We start from the raw sequence: 7122 nt of genomic DNA, 5'->3' as shown, positions 1-7122 counted from the left end.
CACGGGGAAACAGCTTCTCAGGCCTTTGCCCATGGCCTGGCAATTCCAGTCAACCTCATAAGGGTGCTTCCAGCCCTTCCATGGGGTTTCCCTTCCCACCCACCCCCCCGTAATACCCATCTCACTTCTCGGGGGCAGTGTCACATCCCTCTCCACGGGGCCCTTACACACCCCTGCCTTGCCCCCACCGGGGGCCATGGCACACAGCGCAGAGGGGTAGCACCTCGGTGCCAACAAGCGAAGGGCTCACACTGTGTCAGCAGCCCTGACTGACTCTATGCACCTCCTGCCCCACGTTCACAGTGTTTATCCATAAACAGAGTCTTGTGAGGGACCAGATGAAAGCTGGCGACACGCTGCTTATTAATATCATTGTGCAACATACATATTAACAGCAAGGGAGGGATTCCCTAGCCCTGCAGATATTATGCCTTCAAGCCTGTAAGCAAACGAGGGTGAAAAAGGTTTCTTCGAGACCAGAGGGAAGGGAGCTCTCTCTGTAGGTAGCCTGAGCCTTGCGAGCCCAACACAACGGGAGATCCGGCCACAGGCGAAGGGAACAGGAAAGACAAGTTAGCACCGGGAGGAGAACTCACCCTGGCGCCAGTTCCCCGGGGAACAAGCAGCCAAGGTGAAGTTCAAAGGGGCGCCGGAGAATAACCCAGGATCCATACCACACCTTGGCAGACAGGGGCCATTCATAATCTTCTGGGATCCCCACGCAGCTGAAAGCCAGCCTGTTCTGCAGAAAAACGCTGCTTTCAGTAAGAGCAGCAGCCAGCTAAACCACATTCTCACCTCCAGGAAGCGTGTCTGACCAGGGCCGGGTTCGTTTTTCTGGGCCTGGCGTGAAACACATTTGTTGCCCCCCCCCCTTGTGCCCAGGCTTAAAAATCAGGTCCAAGCCCGCCTCGAACCCAAATGGGCCTTTTCCAGCGGAAAAAAGTTGGGGTCCTAGCCCCCCAGGTTAGCCCCCCTCCTGAGTACCTCATGCCCCTAGGGGAAAACGAATCCTGCTTGGGGGGGGAAGATGCTGGTTCTGTGTCTCAGCGATTCAGGACCGTGCAGGCGGCAGGAGCAGAGGGAGCGATCGCTCCGGCTCGGAGCAGGGCGGAGATTTCGTTGCCATTTGGGGCTGGGCTGAGACAAAGGTCTTTGCGCAGAGATGGGCCAGTCAGTTCTGGAGCGCGTGTGTGTGTGCCTGGCCCCTGCTCGGGGAATCAGACCCGCGCGCTACGTGTGAGGGACTGGAATTAATGAATCCCCTCGTTAGGGTCATGGAGCAGCCACGCCAGTGTCATTGCTGCTTCTCCTTCTCATGCTTATTCTCTGTGATTTAGGAGCACGCGCGGGCACTCACATCTCTCGGGAGGCAGTGCAATCTAGTCATCGCAGATGGGCGACACTCAGAACCAGGACTCCTGGGTTCTCTCCCCAGCTCTGCCAAGGGAGTGGGGCTAGTGGGTTAGAGCAGGGTGGGCAGGGAGCCAGGACTCCTGGGTTCTATCCCTGGCTCTGGGAGGGGAGTGGGGGCTAGTGGTTACAACGGGGGAGGGCTGGGAGTCCCCTCCATTGACACTTTCCAGCTGAACATCTCTCTCCCCCAAGTCTGCTCAGCTCCCCACAAAGCCACCCCGCTGCTCAGAAACCCCATTGTCCCCTCCCCTACTTCCCAGCGTGATGGATCTGCAAAGCAAGGGCCTACATCTCCCTTCAGCCCCTCCCCACTGCACACCCCTCTTCCCCTGCCCAGAGGAAAGGTCCTGAGCCAGGGGGTGGCCGGGCTCTATGGGGGGCGAGCTGTGGGGCACGGGAGAGATGCCCTGGGAAGCCTGGGCAGCACGACACGTGGAACAAGCTGCGCCCGCCAGACATCGCAGCCGGTGCTGCTCTGCGTGGGGTTTGTGGGGGAGCAGCAGCGGCTGGCCTGGGGGCCCAAGGAGACCCACTAACCAAGCCTGCATGGGGAACCCACAAGCACTTACTTGCAGGAGTGGAGACTGGACTGGGCAGGGCACCTCCAGGCACTAGGCTTTGTGGCCTTCTGCAGGGTGGGTGGGGAACCGCCGACTTACCCAGCCCGCCGCAGAGTGGCAGGGAAAGGCGGGCCCCGGCCCTGGGGAGCCCGAAACGGTCACCAGGGGCCCCGAGCGGAGCGGTCGGCCGCGGCTGAGAGGAGCGAGCAGTAGGTGGGGAGGAGAGGCCGGGGGGCGGAGAGGACCAGGGGGGCAGGGCAGGGTGGGAGAAGCCCTGGGCCGGCCGGCTGCGAGGATGGAGCCGTGGGTCAGAGGCTGGAGAGGAGATGGCAGCTGGGGGTGCAGCACAAGTGGAGCGGGCCAGGCTGGGCCCCCTTTTGAGTGTGGGCCTGGCTCCCGGGCGCTGTTGTAAACCCGGTTCTGGGTCCGACTTGTGTTTGCGACCGGTTCTGCTCCCGTTCTCTGCTCTCCTGTCAGCGGCTGCCCCCTGCGAACAGACGGAGGCTGGTTTCGATGGATTTCCGCGCCGGGTTGGTAGAAAGGACCCGCTCCTGGGTCGTAAGCCCACCTGGTGCTTGCTGGGAGTGTCCGGCGACAGGGACTGGACACCGCTGGGGAGTTGGGGCACTGGGGTGCCCCTTGCGCTAACCCTGATAGGCAAAGGCAAGGCTGGGGGAGCCCTGAGGGGTTGGTCCGGGGGTCTACTGGGCGGGAGTGTCTGGGGCTGAGCGTCGGGTTCTGCAGGGACGGGACAGGAGCTGGGGGCCGTGGGACAGCCTCCGCCTCCACTCGGGCTGCCCGCAGCGCCCCGACGCCTCGCAGGGCCGGGCCGGGAGCCTCCCGTGTGCCCCCAATCAGTCCAGCCGCCCTGTTTCAGCCCTGGAAGGCCTGTGCAAAGAGGTGGGGGCCCTGGCCCGCCTCGGCCTCAGATTCCCAGCCCTGGTTCGGACCCTCGGCTTCCACCCCTGAACTCTGGTCCTGACCCCTGGCGTCGGCACTAGGACTCCGACCCAGGTCCCCGAATTCAGGCTACCGCTCTTCACCTCCAACCCCAGTTCTGAGCCCCGCCCGGGCCCCAGGACTCGACACCGGCCCGGACCCACCACCCTGACTGCCCAAGCCCCGGTGGTGACAAACAGGGGCTCCTGGAAGGCTCCTTCCGTGGCCCAACGCCGGGTGGCCAGAGCGATCGCTGTTTGCCATGTCCCCATCACAGCCAGCGGGGGCTGGTCTGCAGCCTGAACCCACCCCCCACTGAAAGGTCTCAACGTTGTCTCCTCCCATCGGCGGTCGGTGGCTTCCCACATCTCCCTCCCTCCATCTGTTCGCTGTGGGTCACGGCGCCTCCCCCTTCCACCACCAGCTGGTTAACGGCCCGCTCAACACGCCCTCCAGCCGCTCGTCCCATTCCCAGCCCAGGCGGCTGGGCCCCCTTGCTCTGCACCCCCTATACCCAGGTCGCTCTTCCAGCTGCACGGGGCACACGTTAGTCTCTGGCCAGCGTTTGCTGAGCAGCGCACAGGAATCCCATAGCACCCCCCCACCCCCCAGTATCGCAGCATCTCCCCTTTCCTGTCTCCAGAGGCTGAAGGCTTCTCAGTTCCACTCAGGACCTGTGATCCGAGCCCGAGGCCACTGGAGCATATTCCCCTGGGACATCGTGTCTCTGTCCTTCAGCCATCTCCTGGGCTTCGCCTTGGAGCAGCAAGCCAAGAAAATCCAGCCGGGGATTCAGGCAGCTGGTTCAGAAGAGTGGATCCAGCTGGCCCCGCCCCGGCCTTCCCCAAGTGCTGGGCATGAAGATGGGCGACCGCATCTCCCTGCCTGCCCTACCCTGCCTCTTCCTGCTCTCGGCACCTGGGGGCTCACTTTGAGTGTCGGGATTGTTCGTTTCCACCCACCGTGTGGCCCTCGTAATCCTGGCACCTGCCCCTGGAACCCTCCCAGGCAAATCTGCTGATCGGCACCCCACCGTTGCCACCAGCGTCACCCCTGGGTTAGTTAGTCTGTGCCCCAAACCACTGGGGTGCCAGCAGCGGGCTCGGTGAGCTGTGGCACTGTAGGTACTTGTAGGTGCCACCCTGCTCAGAGACCTGGCTCAGGGGAAGGATGTGGTACTGGGGCTGGGGGGAAAGGGGCAGGGGACAGATCCCCTCGGGGCAGAGACTTCAACAGTTCCTGTTCGAAGTGAGCGAGTGTGGGTCCGGCTGGGCCCCTGGGGCAGGCCAGCCGAGAGTGGCGAGCCCTGGGGCACCGTCTCCAGACCAGTCCCTGCTCCAGCAAACAGGCGCTTGCCAATTTCCAACCCAGGCTAGGTTGGTGTCTCTCTCTGGGGCCGCTCTGCTCTGGCTCCAGCCCCCGCTGCTCCCCCAGAAACCTGCACCCGGCTGGGCCATCCGGCACTTCCAGCCTGGTCCACTCGAGGCTCCAGGCTCCGTTCCTCGGACTCCTCTGCAGCGCCCTGCTGGCAGGTGGTTCCCTGGGCAGAGCCAGCCTCTCCCGGCACAGGGCCTCTCCCCTGTAGCTGGCCGGAGATGGGGAAGTGCAATGGGGAGGGGACGAAACAGGGCAGTTGGGGTCCTCACTCTGCAGAGCCAACCCTCACCCCGGGCTCAGTTTCCACCAACTTCCCGTCGGTGGATCCCATTAGACGCTGGGCAGCCTGGGACGGAGTCACCCGGCGCCGTCTGTCTGTCCAGCCGAGGTGAGCCCCGTCGCCAGACGGTGTCTAGACATGGCACCGCAAGAGGCCCAGCTCTGCAAGGGAGAACCCTGGGGCAGATTGGCTGGAGCGGGGATGATGAGCCGGGCTGGCTCCAGACCAGCGCCGCGGGGAAGAGAGCGGCGGGGTGCCATGGGAGACAGTCGGAGAACTCTCACCTGATCCTCGATGTAGCTCCACGCTGCCACCCAGGGATGAGTCGGGGTTACTGCACCCCAGAGCTGCAACCGCAAAGAAATCAATGCACACCTTAGGGGCAGGACAGGGGTGGATTGTGCACTCCGGTGTATTCCCCTCTGGCCCTGCCGGTGCCCCTCACTCCCGACCCACAGCCCCCTGCTAGCCCAGCCCTGCGCCCCCCAGCTCTGCCGGTGCCCCTCTTTCCCGACCCGAAGCCCCTGCTAGCCCAGCCCTGCCCCCCCGACCCCGCAGCTGAAACCCTCTTCTATCCCAGCCTTGGGTTCCCACCACTGACAGTTCTCATTGGCTACGTCCCTGCAGACTCATTGCAGGCAAGAACAGCATGTTCTGGGGCTCAGCCCCCGCCCCCTGGGCTTGTGTCATCAGTTATGAAAGTAAAAAAAATTGTGAGAGCCCCAGCTCCTCTTTCATTACAAATTAAGCCCTGAGGAACAGCAAGGTGCGGTCCCAGACTGTCGCGGGGGGCCGCCAAACAAGCCGTATTTAGGGCACGGTTCGGGCTTCGAGACTCATCAAGCGCCCTGCCCTGCGTTGGGTTTGGGTTAATTGAGGCTACTTCGCAGGTGAACTCAGCAAGCCAGCAGATTCCCCATTCCACCCGTTTTCCTTTGCCTCTGCCATCCCAATTCCCCACTCCCTTGCCTCGTTTCTCCACCCCCAGGACCCCGCTCCCCTCCCCAAGCTGGGGAGAGGACCCAGGAGTCCTGGCTCCCAGCCCTGCTCCCACCTCTGACTTTTCATGTTCAGACCCTTCCCTTTATTCTTTGTCTTTTCCTAGCTCCCATCCAAATGGCCTCTGATCTTTCTCTGATTTCCTGATGAGTCAGAACTGCATGCCCGTAACTCAGTTCCCCGTCACTTTGATCTACCTACACATTTCTTCCTTTCCCTATTCCGCCCCCAGGATCATGGTGGATTCTCCATCCCTGTCACTTTTCCACTCAAGAAAGGTTGTTTATTCTAAAGGTCATGCTCTCGTTCCAACAGGAATTCATTGAGGGCAGCCCTCCGGCCTGGCTGCGCCCTTCCTGGACGTGGAATCTACGACTCTGCCTATGGGGCAGATCCTAAATGAAAAGAAACTTTGTTAAACCGATAGCCGAAAGGGTACCTCAGAGGCAAAGATCCTACAGGCATCTGGTATGAGCCCGTCGAAGCCAGAGGTAAATTCCAGGCAACTTGGAGCTGAAGTTAAATTGCACAACAGCTGGCATGATGAATGGAAAATGTATTTTAATCAAGCGACATCAACAGCTTCACCTCCACCCATCAGTGTCACAATGTTGATCACCAAATTATGATCTATGGCTAGTAATAGTATTTACAAGACTCTTGGCATCATTCGTCTTTGTATTTCCGCCTGCGTTAAAGCGTCCTCACAAAGCTAGTCATCTTTTGAGTTCATTTCCAAGTCTCGCCCTGTTCTGAAATGGCAAATTTTCAAAGGTAGTTAGCCACTAGACCCCAGTCCACTCTCAGAACTGACCTCCAGCACCCCCTGCTCTAACCACTAGACCCCACTCACCTCCCAGAGCCAGGGAGAAAAACCAGGAAGATTCCTGCCTTCCTCTGCCATCCCAATTCCTGGCTCCCCTGCCTTGTTTCTCCACCCCTGAGACCCCACTCCCCTTATGGCTACATAAAACATTTGAGGTTTCATTCAGTTGATACATTTTGGACAATGTGTTTAGACAGAATGCATTGAATTAGACACCTTTCTGAAATGTTTTTGTTGTGTTTCAGTGAGGAGGGAATTCAATTTAAAAACAGACTTGCTTTGGTCACCGTAAAAAGGTCAGGAAAGTTTAAAAGGGAGAAAAAATGGGAATTTTGGAGCGTAGACATGTGAAAAATGGCCATTAGGAAGTTTTCACTGGAAAAAGCCAAGTTGCGATGAAAATTTTTGACTGAAAAGAAAGAAAGAAAGAAAGAAAGAAAGGTACCTTGATGCTGATTGGAGTGTTACACCAGGGAATTAAATCTTTTCAATGAATTTTCTATTAAATTTAAATGGTTAAAAAAATGATTTTTTGAGTTACAAACTCTGTTTTGTTCCAGTTCAAGTTGTTCACAATATTATGTTTTGCATTTCAAATTTTTTTGGTAAACTCTTTTGGGGTTTTTTGACCAAAGCCAAAACATGGAAAATTCAGGTCTTCGAAAGTGAAACATCTTTCGGTATTTTTTGTGCCACAGTTGGGAAGAATTTAGACCTAAATGAAA

General features: G+C 58.8%; 1 long non-coding RNA gene across 1 annotated transcript; it reads right to left on the bottom strand.

Annotated features, from left to right (window-relative positions):
* Positions 1 to 671: 671 nt before the first annotated feature.
* Positions 672 to 6027, bottom strand: LOC141989805 (uncharacterized). The gene is made up of 3 exons (XR_012640027.1): positions 6011 to 6027; positions 4857 to 4919; positions 672 to 742 (listed from the first exon to the last, which is right to left on the bottom strand). It is a non-coding gene; the product is annotated as an uncharacterized LOC141989805 (long non-coding RNA).
* Positions 6028 to 7122: the final 1095 nt, after the last annotated feature.

This window comes from Natator depressus, chromosome 6 (assembly GCF_965152275.1).
Source record: "Natator depressus isolate rNatDep1 chromosome 6, rNatDep2.hap1, whole genome shotgun sequence".
Classification (NCBI taxonomy): domain Eukaryota; kingdom Metazoa; phylum Chordata; order Testudines; family Cheloniidae; genus Natator; species Natator depressus.
Note: the sequence above shows the minus strand (reverse complement) of the source record. Positions and strands in the feature narration are given on the sequence as shown.